Raw genomic sequence first — 26,100 nt, 5'->3', positions numbered from 1 at the left:
TTGAATTCCATTCCATTCCATTCCATTCCATTCCATTGAATTCCATTCCATTCCATTCCATTCCATTCCATTCCATTCCATTGAATTCCATTCCATTCCATTGAATTCCATTCCATTCCATTCCATTCCATTGAATTCCGTTCCATTCCATTCCATTCCATTTCATTCCAATCCATTGAATTCCATTCCATTCCATTCCATAGAATTCCGTTCCATTCCATTCCATTCCATTCCATTCCATTCCATTCCATTCCATTCCATTCCATTCCATTGAATTCCATTCCATTCCATTCCATTCCTTTCCATTGAATTCCATTCTGTTCCATTCCATTCCTTTGAATTCCGTTCCAATCCATTCCATTCCATGCCTTTCCGTTCCGTTCCGTTCCGTTCCGTTCCGTTGCGTTCCGCTCCGTTCTACTCGGGTTGATTCCATTCTATTCCATTCCATTCCATTCGATCCCATTCGATTCCATTCGATTCCATTCGATTCCATTCGATTCCACTCCATTCCATTCCATAGAATTCCATTCCATTCCATTCCATTTGAATTCCATTCCATTCCATTCCATTCCATTCTATTCCATTCCATCCCATTCCATTCCATTCCATTCCATTCTACTCGGGTTGATTGCATTCTATTCCATTCCATTCCATTCGATTCCATTCGATTCCATTCGATTCCATTCGATTCCATTCCATTCCATTCCATTCCATTCCATTCCATTCCATTCCAATGAATTCCATTTCATTCCATTCCATTCCATTCCATGGAATTCCATTCCATTCCATTCCATTCCATTCCATTCCATTCCATTCCATTCCATTCCATTCCATTGAATTCCATTCCATTCCATAGAATTCCATTCCATTCCATTCCATTCCATTGAATTCCGTTCCTTTCCATTCCATTCCATTCCGTTCCGTTCCGTTCCGTTCCGTTGCGTTCCGTTCCGTTCAACTAGGGTTGATTCCATTCTATTCAATTCCATTCCATTCCATTCTACACGGGTTGATCATTCCATTCCGTTCCGTTCCGTTCCGTTCCGTTCCGTTCCGTACCGTTCTACTCGGGTTGATTCCATTCTATTCCATTCCATTCCATTCGATTCCATTCGACTCCATTCCATTCCATTCCATTCCATTCCATTCCATTCCATTCCATTCCATTGCATTCCATTCCACTCCATTCCATTCCATTCCATTCCATTCCATTACATTCCATTCCGTTCCGTTCCGTTCCGTTCCGTTCCGTTGCGTTCCGTTCCGTTCTACTCGGGTTGATTCCATTCTATTCCATTCCATTCCATTTGACTCCATTCGATTCCATTCCATTCCTTTGCATTGAATTCCATTCCATTCCATTCCATTCCATTCCATTCCATTCCATTCCACTCCATTGAATTCCATTCCATTCCATTCCATTCCATTCCATTCCATTCCATTCCATTCCACTCCATTCCATTCCACTCCACTGCACTCCACTCCACTCCACTCCACTCCATTCCACTCCCTTCCATTCCATTAAATTGAATTCCATTCCATTCCATTCCATTCCATTCCATTCCATTCCACTCCATTCCATTCCACTCCACTCCACTCCACTCCAGTCCACTCCATTCCATTCCCTTCCATTCCATTCAATTGAATTGCATTGAATTCCATTCCATTCCATTCCATAACATTTCATTCCATTCCATTCCATTCCATTCCATTCCATTCCATTCCATTCCGTTCTACTCGGGTTGATTCCATTCTATTCCATTCCATTCCATTCGATTCCATTCGATTCCATTCGATTCCATTCGATTCCATTCGTTTCCATTCCATTCCATTCCATTCTATTCCATTGAATTCCATTCCATTCCATTCCATTCCATTCCATTCCATTCCATTGCATTCCATTCCATTGAATTCCATTGAATTCCATTCCATTGAATTCCATTGCATTCCATTCCATTCCATTCCATTCCATTCCATTGAATTCCATTCCATTCCATTCCATTCCATTCCATTCCATTGAATTCCATTCCATTCCATTCCATTCCATGGAATTCCGTTCCATTCCATTCCATTCCGTTCCGTTCCGTCCCGTTCCGTTCCGTTCCGTTCCGTTGCGTTCCGTTCCGTTCTACTCGGGTTGATTCCATTCTGTTCCATTCCATTCCATTCGATTCCATTCGATTCCATTCGATTCCACTCCATTCCATTCCATAGAATTCCATTCCATTCCATTCCATTCCATTGAATTCCATTCCATTCCATTCCATTCCATTGAATTCCATTCCATTCCATTCCATTCCATTGAATTCCATTCCATTCCATTCCATTCCATTCCATTCCATTCCATTCCATTCCATTCTACTGGTGTCCATTCCATTCCATTCCATTCCATTCCATTCCATTCCATTCCATTCCTTTCCATTCCATTGCATTCTATTGCATTCCATTCCATTCCATTCCATTCCATTCCATTCCATTCCACTCCACTCCACTCCACTCCACTCCATTCCACTCCACTCCACTCCGGTACATTCCATTCCATTCCATTCCATTCCATTCCATTCCATTCCGTGCTTCTCGGGTACATTCCGTTCCGTTCCATTCCATTCCATTCCATTCCGTTCCAGTGCACTCTTCTCCACTCCACTCCACTCCACTCCACTCCGGTACATTCCATTCCATTCCATTCCATTCCATTCCATTCCATTTCCATTCCCATTCCATTTCCATTCCCGTTCCATTTCCATTCCCGTTTCTTTTCCATTCCCGTTCCATTTCCATTCCAGTTCCATTACCATTCCCGTTCCATTTCCATTCCCGATCCATTTCCATTCCCGTTCCATTTCCATTCCCGTTCCATTTCCATTCCCGTTCCATTACCATTCCCGTTCCATTTCCGTTCCCGTTCCGTTTCCGTTCCCGTTCCATTTCCGTTCTCGTTCCGTTTCCGTTCCCGTTCCATTTCCATTCCCGTTCCATTTCCGTTCCCGTTCCATTTCCATTCCCGTTCCATTTCCCTTCCCTTTCCATTTCCATTTCATTCCATTCCGTTCTGCTCGGGTACATTCCATTCCATTCCATTGCATTCCATTCCGTTCTGCTCCTGTCCATTCCATTCCATTCCATTCCGTTCCATTCCGTTCTACTCGGGTAGATTCCATTCCATTCCATTCCATTCCATTCCATTCCATTCCATTCCATTCCATTCCATTCCATTCCATTCCATTCCATTCTACTGGTGTCCATTCCATTCCATTCCATTCCATTCCGTTCCATTCCATTCCATTCCATTGCATTCCATTCCATTCCATTCCATTCCATTCCGTTCCGTTCTACTCGGTTACATTCCATTCAATTCCATTCCATTCCGTTCTACTCGGGTAGATTCCATTCCATTCCATTCCATTCCTTTCCATTCCATTGCATTCCATTGCATTGCATTGCACTCAATTCCATTCCATTCCATTCCATTCCATTCCATTCCATTCCATTCCATTCCATTCCGTTCCGTTCAACTCGGTTACATTCCATTCAATTACATTCCATTCCGTTCTACTCGGTTACATTCCATTCCATTCCATTCCATTCCATTCCAATCCATTCCATTCCATTCCATTCCGTTCTACTCGGGTACATTCCATTCCATTCCATTCCATTCCATTCCATTCCATTCCATTCCATTCCATTCCATTCCGTTCTACTTTGGTACATTCCATTCCATTCCATTCCATTCCATTCCATTCCATTCCATTCCATTCCATTCCATTCTACTGGTGTCCATTCCATTCCATTCCATTCCATTCCATTCCATTCCATTCCATTCCGTTCCGTTCCGTTCCGTCCCGTTCCGTTCCGTTCCGTTCCGTTGCGTTCCGTTCCGTTCTACTCGGGTTGATTAAATTCTATTCCATTCCATTCTATTCGATTCCATTCGATTCCATTGAATTCCATTCCATTCCATTCCATTCCATTGAATTCCGTTGCATTATATTCCATTCCGTTCCGTTCCGTCCCGTTCCGTTCCGTTCCGTTCCGTTGCGTGCCGTTCCGTTCTACTCGGGTTGATTCCATTCCATTCCATTCCATTCTATTCCATTCCATTCCATTCCATTCCATTCCATTGAATTCCATTCCATTCCATTCCATTCCATTCCATTGCATTCCATTCCGTTCTACTCGGGTTGATTCCATTCTATTCAATTCCATTCCATTCGATCTCATTCGATTCCATTCGATTCCATTCGATTCCACTCCATTCCATTCCATTGAATTCCATTCCATTCCATTCCATTCCATTCCATTCCATTCCATTCCATTCCATTCCATTGAATTCCATTCCATTCCATTGAATTCCATTCCATTCCATTCCATTCCAGTGAATTCCGTTCCATTCCATTCCATTCCATTCCATTGAATTCCATTCCTTTCCATTCCATAGAATTCCGTTCCATTCCATTCCATTCCATTCCATTCCATTCCATTCCATTGAATTCCATTCCATTCCATTCCATTCCATTCCATTCCATTCCATTCCGTTCTACTCGGGTTGATTCCATTCTATTCAATTCCATTCCATTCGATCTCATTCGATTCCATTCGATTCCATTCGATTCCACTCCATTCCATTCCATTGAATTCCATTCCATTCCATTCCATTCCATTCCATTCCATTCCACTCCATTCCATTCCATCGAATTCCATTCCATTCCATTCCATTCCATTCCATTGAATTCCATTCCATTCCATTCCATTCCATTCCATTCCATTCCATTGAATTCCATTCCATTCCATTGAATTCCATTCCATTCCATTCCATTCCATTGAATTCCGTTCCATTCCATTCCATTCCATTTCATTCCAATCCATTGAATTCCATTCCATTCCATTCCATAGAATTCCGTTCCATTCCATTCCATTCCATTCCATTCCATTCCATTCCATTCCATTGAATTCCATTCCATTCCATTCCATTCCTTTCCATTGAATTCCATTCTGTTCCATTCCATTCCTTTGAATTCCGTTCCAATCCATTCCATTCCATGCCTTTCCGTTCCGTTCCGTTCCGTTGCGTTCCGCTCCGTTCTACTCGGGTTGATTCCATTCTATTCCATTCCATTCCATTCGATCCCATTCGATTCCATTCGATTCCATTCGATTCCATTCGATTCCACTCCATTCCATTCCATAGAATTCCATTCCATTCCATTCCATTTGAATTCCATTCCATTCCATTCCATTCCATTCTATTCCATTCCATCCCATTCCATTCCATTCCATTCCATTCTACTCGGGTTGATTGCATTCTATTCCATTCCATTCCATTCGATTCCATTCGATTCCATTCGATTCCATTCGATTCCATTCCATTCCATTCCATTCCATTCCATTCCAATGAATTCCATTTCATTCCATTCCATTCCATTCCATTGAATTCCATTCCATTCCATTCCATTCCATTCCATTCCATTCCATTCCATTCCATTGAATTCCATTCCATTCCATAGAATTCCATTCCATTCCATTCCATTCCATTGAATTCCGTTCCTTTCCATTCCATTCCATTCCGTTCCGTTCCGTTCCGTTCCGTTGCGTTCCGTTCCGTTCAACTAGGGTTGATTCCATTCTATTCAATTCCATTCCATTCCATTCTACACGGGTTGATCATTCCATTCCGTTCCGTTCCGTTCCGTTCCGTTCCGTTCCGTACCGTTCTACTCGGGTTGATTCCATTCTATTCCATTCCATTCCATTCGATTCCATTCGACTCCATTCCATTCCATTCCATTCCATTCCATTCCATTCCATTCCATTGCATTCCATTCCACTCCATTCCATTCCATTCCATTCCATTCCATTACATTCCATTCCGTTCCGTTCCGTTCCGTTCCGTTCCGTTGCGTTCCGTTCCGTTCTACTCGGGTTGATTCCATTCTATTCCATTCCATTCCATTTGACTCCATTCGATTCCATTCCATTCCTTTGCATTGAATTCCATTCCATTCCATTCCATTCCATTCCATTCCATTCCATTCCATTCCATTCCACTCCATTGAATTCCATTCCATTCCATTCCATTCCATTCCATTCCATTCCATTCCATTCCATTCCACTCCATTCCATTCCACTCCACTGCACTCCACTCCACTCCACTCCACTCCATTCCACTCCCTTCCATTCCATTAAATTGAATTCCATTCCATTCCATTCCATTCCATTCCATTCCATTCCATTCCATTCCACTCCATTCCATTCCACTCCACTCCACTCCACTCCAGTCCACTCCATTCCATTCCCTTCCATTCCATTCAATTGAATTGCATTGAATTCCATTCCATTCCATTCCATAACATTTCATTCCATTCCATTCCATTCCATTCCATTCCATTCCATTCCATTCCGTTCTACTCGGGTTGATTCCATTCTATTCCATTCCATTCCATTCGATTCCATTCGATTCCATTCGATTCCATTCGATTCCATTCGTTTCCATTCCATTCCATTCCATTCTATTCCATTGAATTCCATTCCATTCCATTCCATTCCATTCCATTCCATTGCATTCCATTCCATTGAATTCCATTGAATTCCATTCCATTGAATTCCATTGCATTCCATTCCATTCCATTCCATTCCATTCCATTGAATTCCATTCCATTCCATTCCATTCCATTCCATTCCATTGAATTCCATTCCATTCCATTCCATTCCATGGAATTCCGTTCCATTCCATTCCATTCCATTCCGTTCCGTCCCGTTCCGTTCCGTTCCGTTCCGTTGCGTTCCGTTCCGTTCTACTCGGGTTGATTCCATTCTATTCCATTCCATTCCATTCGATTCCATTCGATTCCATTCGATTCCACTCCATTCCATTCCATAGAATTCCATTCCATTCCATTCCATTCCATTGAATTCCATTCCATTCCATTCCATTCCATTGAATTCCATTCCATTCCATTCCATTCCATTGAATTCCATTCCATTCCATTCCATTCCATTGAATTCCATTCCATTCCATTCCATTCCATTCCATTCCATTCCATTCCATTCTACTGGTGTCCATTCCATTCCATTCCATTCCATTCCATTCCATTCCTTTCCATTCCATTGCATTCTATTGCATTCCATTCCATTCCATTCCATTCCATTCCATTCCATTCCACTCCACTCCACTCCACTCCACTCCATTCCACTCCACTCCACTCCGGTACATTCCATTCCATTCCATTCCATTCCATTCCATTCCATTCCATTCCGTGCTTCTCGGGTACATTCCGTTCCGTTCCATTCCATTCCATTCCATTCCGTTCCAGTGCACTCTTCTCCACTCCACTCCACTCCACTCCACTCCACTCCGGTACATTCCATTCCATTCCATTCCATTCCATTCCATTCCATTTCCATTCCCATTCCATTTCCATTCCCGTTCCATTTCCATTCCCGTTTCTTTTCCATTCCCGTTCCATTTCCATTCCAGTTCCATTACCATTCCCTTTCCATTTCCATTCCCGATCCATTTCCATTCCCGTTCCATTTCCATTCCCGTTCCATTTCCATTCCCGTTCCATTACCATTCCCGTTCCATTTCCGTTCCCGTTCCGTTTCCGTTCCCGTTCCATTTCCGTTCTCGTTCCGTTTCCGTTCCCGTTCCATTTCCATTCCCGTTCCATTTCCGTTCCCGTTCCATTTCCATTCCCGTTCCATTTCCCTTCCCTTTCCATTTCCATTTCATTCCATTCCGTTCTGCTCGGGTACATTCCATTCCATTCCATTGCATTCCATTCCGTTCTGCTCCTGTCCATTCCATTCCATTCCATTCCGTTCCATTCCGTTCTACTCGGGTAGATTCCATTCCATTCCATTCCATTCCATTCCATTCCATTCCATTCCATTCCATTCCATTCCATTCTACTGGTGTCCATTCCATTCCATTCCATTCCATTCCGTTCCATTCCATTCCATTCCATTGCATTCCATTCCATTCCATTCCATTCCATTCCATTCCATTCCATTCCATTCCATTCCATTCCATTCCATTCCGTTCTACTCGGGTAGATTCCATTCCATTCCATTCCATTCCTTTCCATTCCATTGCATTCCATTGCATTGCATTGCACTCAATTCCATTCCATTCCATTCCATTCCATTCCATTCCATTCCATTCCATTCCGTTCCGTTCAACTCGGTTACATTCCATTCAATTACATTCCATTCCGTTCTACTCGGTTACATTCCATTCCATTCCATTCCATTCCATTCCAATCCATTCCATTCCATTCCATTCCGTTCTACTCGGGTACATTCCATTCCATTCCATTCCATTCCATTCCATTCCATTCCATTCCATTCCATTCCATTCCGTTCTACTTTGGTACATTCCATTCCATTCCATTCCATTCCATTCCATTCCATTCCATTCCATTCCATTCCATTCTACTGGTGTCCATTCCATTCCATTCCATTCCATTCCATTCCATTCCATTCCATTCCATTCCTTTCCATTCCATTGCATTCCATTGCATTCCATTCCATTCCATTCCATTCCATTCCGTTCCATTACACTCCACTCCACTCCACTCCACTCCATTCCACTCCACTCCACTCCGGTACATTCCATTCCATTCCATTCCATTCCATTCCGTTCCAGTGCACTCTACTCCACTCCACTCCACTCCACTCCGGTACATTCCATTCCATTCCATTCCATTCCATTCCATTCCATTTCCATTCCCATTCCATTTCCATTCCCGTTCCATTTCCATTCCCGTTTCTTTTCCATTCCCGTTCCATTTCCATTCCAGTTCCTTTACCATTCCCGTTCCATTTCCATTCCCGATCCATTTCCATTCCCGTTTCATTTCCATTCCCGTTCCATTTCCATTCCCGTTCCATTACCATTCCCGTTCCATTTCCGTTCCCGTTCCGTTTCCGTTCCCGTTCCATTTCCGTTCTCGTTCCGTTTCCGTTCACTTTCCATTTCCGTTCTCGTTCCGTTTCCGTTCCCGTTCCATTTCCATTCCCGTTCCATTTCCGTTCCCGTTCCATTTCCATTCCCGTTCCATTTCCATTCCCTTTCCATTTCCATTTCATTCCATTCCATTCTGCTCGGGTACATTCCATTCCATTCCATTCCATTCCATTCCATTCCGTTCCATTCCGTTCTACTCGGGTAGATTCCATTCCATTCCATTCCATTCCATTCCATTCCATTCCATTCCATTCCATTCAACTGGTGTCCATTCCATTCCATTCCATTCCATTCCATTCCATTCCATTCCATTCCATTCCATTGCATTCCATTCCATTCCATTCCATTCCGTTCCGTTCTACTCGGTTACATTCCATTCAATTCCATTCCATTCCGTTCTACTCGGGTAGATTCCATTCCATTCCATTCCATTCCTTTCCATTCCATTGCATTCCATTGCATTGCATTGCACTCAATTCCATTCCATTCCATTCCATTCCATTCCATTCCATTCCATTCCATTCCATTTCATTCCATTCCGTTCCGTTCAACTCGGTTACATTCCATTCAATTACATTCCATTCCGTTCTACTCGGTTACATTCCATTCCATTCCTTTCCATTCCATTCCAATCCACTCCATTCCATTCCATTCCGTTCTACTCGTGTACATTCCATTCCATTCCATTCCATTCCATTCCATTCCATTCCATTCCATTCCATTCCATTCCATTCCATTCCATTCCGTTCTACTTTGGTACATTCCATTCCATTCCATTCCATTCCATTCTATTCCATTCCATTCCATTCCGTTCTACTCAGGTTGATTCCATTCTATTCCATTCCATTCGATTCCATTCCATTCCATTCCATTCGATTCCATTCCATTCCATTCCATTCCATTCCATTCCATTCCATTCCATTCCATGGAATTCCATTCCATTCCATGGAATTCCATTCCATTCCATTCCATTCCATGGAATTCCATTCCATTCCATTCCATTCCATTCCATTCCATTCCATTCCATTGAATTCCATTCCGTTCCATTCCATTCCATTGAATTCCATTCCATTCCATTCCATTCCATTCCATTCCATTCCATTGAATTCCATTCCATTCCATTCCATTCCATTCCATTCCATTCCATTCCATCCCATTCCATTCCATTCCATTCCATTCCGTTCTACTCGGGTTGATTCCATTCTATTCCATTCCATTCCATTCGATCCCATTTGATTCCATTCGATTCCATTCAATTCCATTCGATTCCATTCCATTCCACTCCATTCCATTCCATTGAATTCCATTCCATTCCATTCCATTCCATTCCATTCCATTCCATGGAATTCCATTCCATTCCATTCCATTCCATTCCATAGAATTCCATTCCATTCCATTCCATTCCACTGAATTCCTTTCCATTCCATTCCATTCCGTTCCGTTCCGTTCCGTTCCGTTCCGTTGCGTTCCGTTCCGTTCCGTTGTGTTCCGTTCCGTTCTACTCGGGTTGATTCCATTCTATTCCATTCCATTCCAATCCATTCCGTTCCATTCCATTGAATTCCATTCCATTCCATTCCATTCCATTCCATTCCATTCCATTCCATGGAATTACTTTCCATTCCATTCCATTCCGTTCCGTTCCGTCCCGTTCCGTTCCGTTCCGTTCCGTTGCGTTCCGTTCCGTTCTACTCGGGTTGATTCCATTCTATTCCATTCCATTCCATTCGATTCCATTCGATTCCATTCGATTCCACTCCATTCCATTCCATAGAATTCCATTCCATTCCATTCCATTCCATTGAATTCCATTCCATTCCATTCCATTCCATTGAAATCCATTCCATTCCATTCCATTCCATTGAATTCCATTCCATTCCATTCCATTCCATTCCATTCCATTCCATTCCATTCCATTCCATTCCATTCCATTCTACTGTTGTCCATTCCATTCCATTCCATTCCATTCCATTCCATTCCATTCCTTTCCATTCCATTGCATTCCATTGCATTCCATTCCATTCCATTCCATTCCATTCCATTCCATTCCATTCCATTCCACTCCACTCCACTCCACTCCACTCCATTCCACTCCACTCCACTCCGGTACATTCCATTCCATTCCATTCCATTCCATTCCGTGCTTCTCGGGTACATTCCGTTCCGTTCCATTCCATTCCATTCCATTCCATTCCGTTCCAGTGCACTCTACTCCACTCCACTCCACTCCACTCCACTCCGGTACATTCCATTCCGTTCCATTCCATTCCATTCCATTCCATTCCATTTCCATTCCCATTCCATTTCCATTCCCGTTCCATTTCCATTCCCGTTTCTTTTCCATTCCCGTTCCATTTCCATTCCAGTTCCATTACCATTCCCGTTCCATTTCCATTCCCGATCCATTTCCATTCCCGTTCCTTTTCCATTCCCGTTCCATTTCCATTCCCGTTCCGTTACCATTCCCGTTCCATTTCCGTTCCCGTTCCGTTTCCGTTCCCGTTCCATTTCCGTTCTCGTTCCGTTTCCGTTCCCGTTCCATTTCCATTCCCGTTCCATTTCCGTTCCCGTTCCATTTCCATTCCCGTTCCATTTCCATTCCCTTTCCATTTCCATTTCATTCCATTCCGTTCTGCTCGGGTAAATTCCATTCCATTCAATTGCATTCCATTCCGTTCTGCTCCTGTCCATTCCATTCCATTCCATTCCGTTCCATTCCGTTCTACTCGGGTAGATTCCATTCCATTCCATTCCATTCCATTCCATTCCATTCCATTCCATTCCATTCCATTCCATTCTACTGGTGTCCATTCCATTCCATTCCATTCCATTCCATTCCATTCCATTGCATTCCATTCCATTCCATTCCATTCCGTTCCGTTCTACTCGGTTACATTCCATTCAATTCCATTCCATTCCATTCCATTCCATTCCATTGAATTCCATTCCATTCCATTCCATTCCATTCCATTCCATTCCATTCCATTCCATCCCATTCCATTCCATTCCATTCCATTCCGTTCTACTCGGGTTGATTCCATTCTTTTCCATTCCATTCCATTCGATCCCATTTGATTCCATTCGATTCCATTCAATTCCATTCGATTCCATTCCATTCCACTCCATTCCATTCCATTGAATTCCATTCCATTCCATTCCATTCCATTACATTCCATTCCATTCCATTCCATTGAATTCCATTCCATTCCGTTAAATTCCATTCCATTGAATTCCATTCCATTCCATTCCATTCCATTGAATTCCGTTCCATTCCATTCCATTCCGTTCCGTTCCGTCCCGTTCCGTTCCGTTCCGTTCCGTTGCGTTCCGTTCCGTTCTACTCGGGTTGATTAAATTCTATTCCATTCCATTCTATTCGATTCCATTCGATTCCAATAGATTCCATTCGATTCCATTCGATTCCATTGAATTCCATTCCATTCCATTCCATTCCATTGAATTCCGTTGCATTATATTCCATTCCGTTCCGTTCCGTCCCGTTCCGTTCCGTTCCGTTCCGTTGCGTGCCGTTCCGTTCTACTCGGGTTGATTCCATTCCATTCCATTCCATTCTATTCCATTCCATTCCATTCCATTCCATTCCATTGAATTCCATTCCATTCCATTCCATTCCATTCCATTCCATTCCATTCCATTCCGTTCTACTCGGGTTGATTCCATTCTATTCAATTCCATTCCATTCGATCTCATTCGATTCCATTCGATTCCATTCGATTCCATTCGATTCCACTCCATTCCATTCCATTGAATTCCATTCCATTCCATTCCATTCCATTCCATTCCATTCCATTCCATTCCATTGAATTCCATTCCATTCCATTGAATTCCATTCCATTCCATTCCATTCCAGTGAATTCCGTTCCATTCCATTCCATTCCATTCCATTGAATTCCATTCCTTTCCATTCCATAGAATTCCGTTCCATTCCATTCCATTCCATTCCATTCCATTCCATTCCATTCCATTCCATTCCATTGAATTCCATTCCATTCCATTCCATTCCTTTCCATTGAATTCCATTCTGTTCCATTCCATTCCTTTGAATTCCGTTCCATTCCATTCCATTCCATTCCTTTCCGTTCCGTTCCGTTCCGTTCCGTTCCATTGCTTTCCGCTCCGTTCTACTCGGGTTGATTCCATTCTTTTCCATTCCATTCCATTCGATCCCATTCGATTCCATTCGATTCCATTCGATTCCATTCGATTCCACTCCATTCCATTCCATAGAATTCCATTCCATTCCATTCCATTTGAATTCCATTCCATTCCATTCCATTCCATTCTATTCCATTCCATCCCATTCCATTCCATTCCATTCCATTCTACTCGGGTTGATTGCATTCTATTCCATTCCATTCCATTCGATTCCATTCGATTCCATTCGATTCCATTCGATTCCATTCGATTCCATTCCATTCCATTCCTTTCCATTCCATTCCATTCCATTGAATTCCATTCCATTCCATAGAATTCCATTCCATTCCATTCCATTCCATTGAATTCCGTTCCTTTCCATTCCATTCCATTCCGTTCCGTTCCGTTCCGTTCCGTTGCGTTCCGTTCCGTTCAACTAGGGTTGATTCCATTCTATTCAATTCCATTCCAATCCATTCTACACGGGTTGATCATTCCATTCCGTTCCGTTCCGTTCCGTTCCGTTCCGTTCCGTACCGTTCTACTCGGGTTGATTCCATTCTATTCCATTCCATTCCATTCGATTCCATTCGACTCCATTCCATTCCATTCCATTCCATTCCATTCCATTCCATTGCATTCCATTCCACTCCATTCCATTCCATTCCATTCCATTCCATTACATTCCATCCCGTTCCGTTCCGTTCCGTTCCGTTGCGTTCCGTTCCGTTCTACTCGGGTTGATTCCATTCTATTCCATTCCATTCCATTTGACTCCATTCGATTCCATTCCATTCCATTGCATTGAATTCCATTCCATTCCATTCCATTCCATTCCATTCCATTCCATTCCACTCCATTGAATTCCATTCCATTCCACTCCATTCCATTCCATTCCATTCCATTCCACTCCATTCCATTCCACTCCACTGCACTCCACTCCACTCCACTCCATTCCACTCCCTTCCATTCCATTAAATTGAATTCCATTCCATTCCATTCCATTCCATTCCATTCCATTCGATTCCACTCCATTCCATTCCATCGAATTCCATTCCATTCCATTCCATTCCATTCCATTGAATTCCATTCCATTCCATTCCATTCCATTCCATTCCATTCCATTGAATTCCATTCCATTCCATTGAATTCCATTCCATTCCATTCCATTCCATTGAATTCCGTTCCATTCCATTCCATTCCATTTCATTCCAATCCATTGAATTCCATTCCATTCCATTCCATAGAATTCCGTTCCATTCCATTCCATTCCATTCCATTCCATTCCATTCCATTCCATTCCATTCCATTCCATTCCATTCCATTGAATTCCATTCCATTCCATTCCATTCCTTTCCATTGAATTCCATTCTGTTCCATTCCATTCCTTTGAATTCCGTTCCAATCCATTCCATTCCATGCCTTTCCGTTCCGTTCCGTTCCGTTCCGTTCCGTTGCGTTCCGCTCCGTTCTACTCGGGTTGATTCCATTCTATTCCATTCCATTCCATTCGATCCCATTCGATTCCATTCGATTCCATTCGATTCCATTCGATTCCACTCCATTCCATTCCATAGAATTCCATTCCATTCCATTCCATTTGAATTCCATTCCATTCCATTCCATTCCATTCTATTCCATTCCATCCCATTCCATTCCATTCCATTCCATTCTACTCGGGTTGATTGCATTCTATTCCATTCCATTCCATTCGATTCCATTCGATTCCATTCGATTCCATTCCATTCCATTCCATTCCATTCCATTCCATTCCATTCCATTCCAATGAATTCCATTTCATTCCATTCCATTCCATTCCATTGAATTCCATTCCATTCCATTCCATTCCATTCCATTCCATTCCATTCCATTCCATTCCATTCCATTGAATTCCATTCCATTCCATAGAATTCCATTCCATTCCATTCCATTCCATTGAATTCCGTTCCTTTCCATTCCATTCCATTCCGTTCCGTTCCGTTCCGTTCCGTTGCGTTCCGTTCCGTTCAACTAGGGTTGATTCCATTCTATTCAATTCCATTCCATTCCATTCTACACGGGTTGATCATTCCATTCCGTTCCGTTCCGTTCCGTTCCGTTCCGTTCCGTACCGTTCTACTCGGGTTGATTCCATTCTATTCCATACCATTCCATTCGATTCCATTCGACTCCATTCCATTCCATTCCATTCCATTCCATTCCATTCCATTCCATTACATTCCATTCCACTCCATTCCATTCCATTCCATTCCATTCCATTACATTCCATTCCGTTCCGTTCCGTTCCGTTCCGTTCCGTTGCGTTCCGTTCCGTTCTACTCGGGTTGATTCCATTCTATTCCATTCCATTCCATTTGACTCCATTCGATTCCATTCCATTCCTTTGCATTGAATTCCATTCCATTCCATTCCATTCCATTCCATTCCATTCCATTCCATTCCACTCCATTGAATTCCATTCCATTCCATTCCATTCCATTCCATTCCATTCCATTCCATTCCACTCCATTCCATTCCACTCCACTGCACTCCACTCCACTCCACTCCACTCCATTCCACTCCCTTCCATTCCATTAAATTGAATTCCATTCCATTCCATTCCATTCCATTCCATTCCACTCCATTCCATTCCACTCCACTCCACTCCACTCCACTCCACTCCATTCCATTCCCTTCCATTCCATTCAATTGAATTGCATTGAATTCCATTCCATTCCATTCCATAACATTTCATTCCATTCCATTCCATTCCATTCCATTCCATTCCATTCCATTCCGTTCTACTCGGGTTGATTCCATTCTATTCCATTCCATTCCATTCGATTCCATTCGATTCCATTCGATTCCATTCGATTCCATTCGTTTCCATTCCATTCCATTCCATTCCATTCCATTCCATTCCATTGCATTCCATTCCATTGAATTCCATTGAATTCCATTCCATTGAATTCCATTGCATTCCATTCCATTCCATTCCATTCCATTCCATTGAATTCCATTCCATTCCATTCCATTCCATTCCATTCCATTGAATTCCATTCCATTCCATTCCATTCCATGGAATTCCGTTCCATTCCATTCCATTCCGTTCCGTTCCGTCCCGTTCCGTTCCGTTCCGTTCCGTTGCGTTCCGTTCCGTTCTACTCGGGTTGATTCCATTCTATTCCATTCCATTCCATTCGATTCCATTCGATTCCATTCGATTCCACTCCATTCCATTCCATAGAATTCCATTCCATTCCATTCCATTCCATTGAATTCCATTCCATTCCATTCCATTCCATTGAATTCCATTCCATTCCATTCCATTCCATTGAATTCCATTCCATTCCATTCCATTCCATTCCATTCCATTCCATTCCATTCTACTGGTGTCCATTCCATTCCATTCCATTCCATTCCATTCCATTCCATTCCATTCCTTTCCATTCCATTGCATTCTATTGCATTCCATTCCATTCCATTCCATTCCATTCCATTCCATTCCACTCCACTCCACTCCACTCCACTCCATTCCACTCCACTCCACTCCGGTACATTCCATTCCATTCCATTCCATTCCATTCCATTCCATTCCATTCCATTCCATTCCATTCCGTGCTTCTCGGGTACATTCCGTTCCGTTCCATTCCATTCCATTCCATTCCGTTCCAGTGCACTCTTCTCCACTCCACTCCACTCCACTCCACTCCGGTACATTCCATTCCATTCCATTCCATTCCATTCCATTCCATTTCCATTCCCATTCCATTTCCATTCCCGTTCCATTTCCATTCCCGTTTCTTTTCCATTCCCGTTCCATTTCCATTCCAGTTCCATTACCATTCCCGTTCCATTTCCATTCCCGATCCATTTCCATTCCCGTTCCATTTCCATTCCCGTTCCATTTCCATTCCCGTTCCATTACCATTCCCGTTCCATTTCCGTTCCCGTTCCGTTTCCGTTCCCGTTCCATTTCCGTTCTCGTTCCGTTTCCGTTCCCGTTCCATTTCCATTCCCGTTCCATTTCCGTTCCCGTTCCATTTCCATTCCCGTTCCATTTCCCTTCCCTTTCCATTTCCATTTCATTCCATTCCGTTCTGCTCGGGTACATTCCATTCCATTCCATTGCATTCCATTCCGTTCTGCTCCTGTCCATTCCATTCCATTCCATTCCGTTCCATTCCGTTCTACTCGGGTAGATTCCATTCCATTCCATTCCATTCCATTCCATTCCATTCCATTCCATTCCATTCCATTCTACTGGTGTCCATTCCATTCCATTCCATTCCATTCCGTTCCATTCCATTCCATTCCATTGCATTCCATTCCATTCCATTCCATTCCATTCCGTTCCGTTCTACTCGGTTACATTCCATTCAATTCCATTCCATTCCGTTCTACTCGGGTAGATTCCATTCCATTCCATTCCATTCCTTTCTATTCCATTGCATTCCATTGCATTGCATTGCACTCAATTCCATTCCATTCCAATCCATTCCATTCCATTCCATTCCATTCCGTTCCGTTCAACTCGGTTACATTCCATTCAATTACATTCCATTCCGTTCTACTCGGTTACATTCCATTCCATTCCATTCCATTCCATTCCAATCCATTCCATTCCATTCCATTCCGTTCTACTCGGGTACATTCCATTCCATTCCATTCCATTCCATTCCATTCCATTCCATTCCATTCCGTTCTACTTTGGTACATTCCATTCCATTCCATTCCATTCCATTCCATTCCATTCCATTCCATTCCATTCCATTCTACTGGTGTCCATTCCATTCCATTCCATTCCATTCCATTCCATTCCATTCCATTCCATTCCATTCCATTCCTTTCCATTCCATTGCATTCCATTGCATTCCATTCCATTCCATTCCATTCCATTCCGTTCCATTACACTCCACTCCACTCCACTCCACTCCATTCCACTCCACTCCACTCCGGTACATTCCATTCCATTCCATTCCATTCCATTCCGTTCCAGTGCACTCTACTCCACTCCACTCCACTCCACTCCGGTACATTCCATTCCATTCCATTCCATTCCATTCCATTCCATTTCCATTCCCATTCCATTTCCATTCCCGTTCCATTTCCATTCCCGTTTCTTTTCCATTCCCGTTCCATTTCCATTCCAGTTCCTTTACCATTCCCGTTCCATTTCCATTCCCGATCCATTTCCATTCCCGTTCCATTTCCATTCCCGTTCCATTTCCATTCCCGTTCCATTACCATTCCCGTTCCATTTCCGTTCCCGTTCCGTTTCCGTTCCCGTTCCATTTCCGTTCTCGTTCCGTTTCCGTTCACTTTCCATTTCCGTTCTCGTTCCGTTTCCGTTCCCGTTCCATTTCCATTCCCGTTCCATTTCCGTTCCCGTTCCATTTCCATTCCCGTTCCATTTCCATTCCCTTTCCATTTCCATTTCATTCCATTCCATTCTGCTCGGGTACATTCCATTCCATTCCATTCCATTCCATTCTGTTCCATTCCGTTCTACTCGGGTAGATTCCATTCCATTCCATTCCATTCCATTCCATTCCATTCCATTCCATTCCATTCCATTCAACTGGTGTCCATTCCATTCCATTCCATTCCATTCCATTCCATTCCATTCCATTCCATTCCATTGCATTCCATTCCATTCCATTCCATTCCGTTCCGTTCTACTCGGTTACATTCCATTCAATTCCATTCCATTCCGTTCTACTCGGGTAGATTCCATTCCATTCCATTCCATTCCTTTCCATTCCATTGCATTCCATTGCATTGCATTGCACTCAATTCCATTCCATTCCATTCCATTCCATTCCATTCCATTCCATTCCATTCCATTTCATTCCATTCCGTTCCGTTCAACTCGGTTACATTCCATTCAATTACATTCCATTCCGTTCTACTCGGTTACATTCCATTCCATTCCATTCCATTCCATTCCAATCCATTCCATTCCATTCCATTCCGTTCTACTCGTGTACATTCCATTCCATTCCATTCCATTCCATTCCATTCCATTCCATTCCATTCCATTCCATTCCATTCCATTCCATTCCGTTCTACTTTGGTACATTCCATTCCATTCCATTCCATTCCATTCTATTCCATTCCATTCCATTCCGTTCTACTCAGGTTGATTCCATTCTATTCCATTCCATTCGATTCCATTCCATTCCATTCCATTCGATTCCATTCCATTCCATTCCATTCCATTCCATTCCATTCCATTCCATTCCATTCCATTGAATTCCATTCCGTTCCATTCCATTCCATTGAATTCCATTCCATAGAATTCCATTCCATTCCATTCCATTCCACTGAATTCCTTTCCATTCCATTCCATTCCGTTCCGTTCCGTTCCGTTCCGTTCCGTTGCGTTCCGTTCCGTTCCGTTGTGTTCCGTTCCGTTCTACTCGGGTTGATTCCATTCTATTCCATTCCATTCCATTCCATTCCGTTCCATTCCATTGAGTTCCATTCCATTCCATTCCATTCCATTCCATTCCATTCCATTCCATTCCATGGAATTACGTTCCATTCCATTCCATTCCGTTCCGTTCCGTCCCGTTCCGTTCCGTTCCGTTCCGTTGCGTTCCGTTCCGTTCTACTCGGGTTGATTCCATTCTATTCCATTCCATTCCATTCGATTCCATTCGATTCCATTCGATTCCACTCCATTCCATTCCATAGAATTCCATTCCATTCCATTCCATTCCATTGAATTCCATTCCATTCCATTCCATTCCATTGAATTCCATTCCATTCCATTCCATTCCATTGAATTCCATTCCATTCCATTCCATTCCATTCCATTCCATTCCATTCCATTCCATTCCATTCTACTGTTGTCCATTCCATTCCATTCCATTCCATTCCATTCCATTCCATTCCATTCCTTTCCATTCCATTGCATTCCATTGCATTCCATTCCATTCCATTCCATTCCATTCCATTCCATTCCATTCCATTCCATTCCACTCCACTCCACTCCACTCCACTCCATTCCACTCCACTCCACTCCGGTACATTCCATTCCATTCCATTCCATTCCATTCCGTGCTTCTCGGGTACATTCCGTTCCGTTCCATTCCATTCCATTCCATTCCATTCCGTTCCAGTGCACTCTACTCCACTCCACTCCACTCCACTCCACTCCGGTACATTCCATTCCGTTCCATTCCATTCCATTCCATTCCATTCCATTTCCATTCCCATTCCATTTCCATTCCCGTTCCATTTCCATTCCCGTTTCTTTTCCATTCCCGTTCCATTTCCATTCCAGTTCCATTACCATTCCCGTTCCATTTCCATTCCCGATCCATTTCCATTCCCGTTCCTTTTCCATTCCCGTTCCATTTCCATTCCCGTTCCGTTACCATTCCCGTTCCATTTCCGTTCCCGTTCCGTTTCCGTTCCCGTTCCATTTCCGTTCTCGTTCCGTTTCCGTTCCCGTTGCATTTCCATTCCCGTTCCATTTCCGTTCCCGTTCCATTTCCATTCCCGTTCCATTTCCATTCCCTTTCCATTTCCATTTCATTCCATTCCGTTCTGCTCGGGTAAATTCCATTCCATTCAATTGCATTCCATTCCGTTCTGCTCCTGTCCATTCCATTCCATTCCATTCCGTTCCATTCCGTTCTACTCGGGTAGATTCCATTCCATTCCATTCCATTCCATTCCATTCCATTCCATTCCATTCCATTCCATTCCATTCCATTCTACTGGTGTCCATTCCATTCCATTCCATTCCATTCCATTCCATTCCATTGCATTCCATTCCATTCCATTCCATTCCGTTCCGTTCTACTCGGTTACATTCCATTCAATTCCATTCCATTCCGTTCTACTCGGGTAGATTCCATTCCATTCCATTCCATTCCTTTCCATTCCATTGCATTCCATTGCATTGCATTGCACTCAATTCCATTCCATTCCATTCCATTCCATTCCATTCCATTCCATTCCATTCCGTTCCGTTCACCTCGGTTACATTCCATTCAATTACATTCCATTCCGTTCTACTCGGTTACATTCCATTCCATTCCATTCCATTCCATTCCAATCCATTCCATTCCATTCCATTCCGTTCTACTCGGGTACATTCCATTCCATTCCATTCCATTCCATTCCATTCCATTCCATTCCATTCCGTTCTACTTTGGTACATTCCATTCCATTCCATTCCATTCCATTCCATTCCATTCCATTCCATTCCATTCCGTTCTACTCGGGTTGATTCCATTCTATTCCATTCCATTCCATTCCATTCCATTCCATTCCATTCGATTCCATTCCATTCCATTCCATTGAATTCCATTCCATTCCATTCCATTCCATGGAATTCCATTCCATTCCATTCCATTCCATGGAATTCCATTCCATTCCATTCCATTCCATTCCATTCCATTCCATTGAATTCCATTCCATTCCATTCCATTCCATTCCATAGAATTCCATTCCGTTCCATTCCATTCCATTGAATTCCATTCCATTCCATCCCATTCCATTCCATTCCATTCCATTGAATTCCATTCCATTCCATTCCATTCCATTCCATTCCATTCCATCCCATTCCATTCCATTCCATTCCATTCCGTTCTACTCGGGTTGATTCCATTCTATTCCATTCCATTCCATTCGATCCCATTTGATTCCATTCGATTCCATTCAATTCCATTCGATTCCATTCCATTCCACTCCATTCCATTCCATTGAATTCCATTCCATTCCATTCCATTCCATTCCATTCCATTCCATTCCATTCCATTCCATTCCATTCTACTGGTGTCCATTCCATTCCATTCCATTCCATTCCATTCCATTCCATTCCATTCCTTTCCATTCCATTGCATTCCATTGCATTCCATTCCATTCCATTCCATTCCATTCCATTCCATTACACTCCACTCCACTCCACTCCACTCCATTCCACTCCACTCCACTCCAGTACATTCCATTCCATTCCATTCCATTCCATTCCATTCCGTGCTTCTCGGGTACATTCCGTTCCGTTCCATTCCATTCCATTCCATTCCATTCCATTCCGTTCCAGTGCACTCTACTCCACTCCACTCCACTCCACTCCACTCCGGTACATTCCATTCCATTCCATTTCCATTCCCATTCCATTTCCATTCCCGTTCCATTTCCATTCCCGTTTCTTTTCCATTCCCGTTCCATTTCCATTCCAGTTCCATTACCATTCCCGTTCCATTTCCATTCCCGATCCATTTCCATTCCCGTTCCATTTCCATTCCCGTTCCATTTCCATTCCCGTTCCATTACCATTCCCGTTCCATTTCCGTTCCCGTTCCGTTTCCGTTCCCGTTCCATTTCCGTTCTCGTTCCGTTTCCGTTCCCGTTCCATCTCCGTTCTCGTTCCGTTTCCGTTCCCGTTCCATTTCCATTCCCGTTCCATTTCCGTTCCCGTTCCATTTCCATTCCCGTTCCATTTCCATTCCCTTTCCATTTCCATTTCATTCCATTCCATTCTGCTCGGGTACATTCCATTCCATTCCATTCCATTCCATTCCGTTCCATTCCGTTCTACTCGGGTAGATTCCATTCCATTCCATTCCATTCCATTCCATTCCATTCCATTCCATTCCATTCCATTCCATTCAACTGGTGTCCATTCCATTCCATTCCATTCCATTCCATTCCATTCCATTCCATTCCATTGCATTCCATTCCTTTCCATTCCATTCCGTTCCGTTCTACTCGGTTACATTCCATTCAATTCCATTCCATTCCGTTCTACTCGGGTAGATTCCATTCCATTCCATTCCATTCCTTTCCATTCCATTGCATTCCATTGCATTGCATTGCACTCAATTCCATTCCATTCCATTCCATTCCATTCCATTCCATTCCATTCCATTCCATTCCATTCCGTTCCGTTCAACTCGGTTACATTCCATTCAATTACATTCCATTCCGTTCTACTCGGTTACATTCCATTCCATTCCATTCCATTCCATTCCAATCCATTCCATTCCATTCCATTCCGTTCTACTCGTGTACATTCCATTCCATTCCATTCCATTCCATTCCATTCCATTCCATTCCATTCCATTCCATTCCATTCCATTCCGTTCTACTTTGGTACATTCCATTCCATTCCATTCCATTCCATTCTATTCCATTCCATTCCATTCCGTTCTACTCAGGTTGATTCCATTCTATTCCATTCCATTCGAATCCATTCCATTCCATTCCATTCCATTCCATTCGATTCCATTCCATTCCATTCCATTCCATTCCATTCCATTCCATTCCATGGAATTCCATTCCATTCCATTCCATTCCATGGAATTCCATTCCATTCCATTCCATTCCATTCCATTCCATTCCATTGAATTCCATTCCGTTCCATTCCATTCCATTGAATTCCATTCCATTCCATTCCATTCCATTCCATTCCATTCCATTCCATTGAATTCCATTCCATTCCATTCCATTCCATTCCATTCCATTCCATTCCATCCCATTCCATTCCATTCCATTCCATTCCGTTCTACTCGGGTTGATTCCATTCTATTCCATTCCATTCCATTCCATTCCATTCGATCCCATTTGATTCCATTCGATTCCATTCAATTCCATTCGATTCAATTCCATTCCACTCCGTTCCATTCCATTGAATTCCATTCCATTCCATTCCATTCCATTCCATTCCATTCCATGGAATTCCATTCCATTCCATTCCATTCCATTCCATTCCATAGAATTCCATTCCATTCCATTCCATTCCACTGAATTCCTTTCCATTCCATTCCATTCCGTTCCGTTCCGTCCCGTTCCATTCCGTTCCGTTCCGTTGCGTTCCGTTCCGTTCTACTCGGGTTGATTCCATTCTATTCCATTCCATTCCATTCGATTCCATTCGATTCCATTCGATTCCACTCCATTCCATTCCATAGAATTCCATTCCATTCCATTCCATTCCATTGAATTCCATTCCATTCCATTCCATTCCATTCCATAGAATTCCATTCCATTCCATTCCATTCCATTGAATTCCATTCCATTCCATTCCATTCCATTCCATTCCATTCCATTCCATTCCATTCCATTCCATTCTACTGTTGTCCATTCCATTCCATTCCATTCCATTCCATTCCATTCCATTCCATTCCATTCCATTCCTTTCCATTCCATTGCATTCCATTGCATTCCATTCCATTCCATTCCATTCCATTCCATTCCATTCCATTCCATTCCATTCCATTCCATTCTACTGGTGTCCATTCCATTCCATTCCATTCCATTCCATTCCATTCCATTCCATTGCATTCCATTCCATTCCATTCCATTCCGTTCCGTTCTACTCGGTTACATTCCATTCAATTCCATTCCATTCCGTTCTACTCGGGTAGATTCCATTCCATTCCATTCCATTCCTTTCCATTCCATTGCATTCCATTGCATTGCATTGCACTCAATTCCATTCCATTCCATTCCATTCCATTCCATTCCATTCCATTCCATTCCGTTCCGTTCACCTCGGTTACATTCCATTCAATTACATTCCATTCCGTTCTACTCGGTTACATTCCATTCCATTCCATTCCATTCCATTCCAATCCATTCCATTCCATTCCATTCCGTTCTACTCGGGTACATTCCATTCCATTCCATTCCATTCCATTCCATTCCATTCCATTCCATTCCATTCCGTTCTACTTTGGTACATTCCATTCCATTCCATTCCATTCCATTCCATTCCATTCCATTCCATTCCATTCCATTCCATTCCATTCCGTTCTACTCGGGTTGATTCCATTCTATTCCATTCCATTCCATTCCATTCCATTCCATTCCATTCCATTCGATTCCATTCCATTCCATTCCATTGAATTCCATTCCATTCCATTCCATTCCATGGAATTCCATTCCATTCCATTCCATTCCATTCCATTCCATTCCATTGAATTCCATTCCATTCCATTCCATTCCATTCCATTGAATTCAATTCCGTTCCATTCCATTCCATTGAATTCCATTCCATTCCATTCCATTCCATTCCATTCCATTCCATTCCATTCCATTCCATTGAATTCCATTCCATTCCATTCCATTCCATTCCATTCCATTCCATCCCATTCCATTCCATTCCATTCCATTCCGTTCTACTCGGGTTGATTCCATTCTATTCCATTCCATTCCATTCGATCCCATTTGATTCCATTCGATTCCATTCAATTCCATTCGATTCCATTCCATTCCACTCCATTCCATTCCATTGAATTCCATTCCATTCCATTCCATTCCATTCCATTCCATTGAATTCCATTCCATTCCATTCCATTCCATTCCATTGAATTCCATTCCATTCCATTCCATTCCATTCCATTCCACTCCACTCCACTCCACTCCACTCCATTCCACTCCACTCCACTCCGGTACATTCCATTCCATTCCATTCCATTCCATTCCATTCCATTCCATTCCATTCCATTCCATTCCATTCCGTGCTTCTCGGGTACATTCCGTTCCGTTCCATTCCATTCCATTCCATTCCATTCCGTTCCAGTGCACTCTACTGCACTCCACTCCACTCCACTCCACTCCGTTACATTCCATTCCATTCCATTCCATTCCATTCCATTCCATTTCCATTCCCATTCCATTTCCATTCCCGTTCCATTTCCATTCCCGTTTCTTTTCCATTCCCGTTCCATTTCCATTCCAGTTCCATTACCATTCCCGTTCCATTTCCATTCCCGATCCATTTCCATTCCCGTTCCATTTCCATTCCCGTTCCATTTCCATTCCCGTTCCATTACCATTCCCGTTCCATTTCCGTTCCCGTTCCGTTTCCGTTCCCGTTCCATTTCCGTTCTCGTTCCGTTTCCGTTCCCGTTCCATTTCCATTCCCGTTCCATTTCCGTTCCCGTTCCATTTCCATTCCCGTTCCATTTCCATTCCCTTTCCATTTCCATTTCATTCCATTCCGTTCTGCTCGGGTACATTCCATTCCATTCCAT

Source organism: Gorilla gorilla, chromosome 14 (genome assembly GCF_029281585.2).
Source record: "Gorilla gorilla gorilla isolate KB3781 chromosome 14, NHGRI_mGorGor1-v2.1_pri, whole genome shotgun sequence".
NCBI lineage: Eukaryota > Metazoa > Chordata > Mammalia > Primates > Hominidae > Gorilla > Gorilla gorilla.
This window is presented reverse-complemented; position numbering follows the sequence as displayed.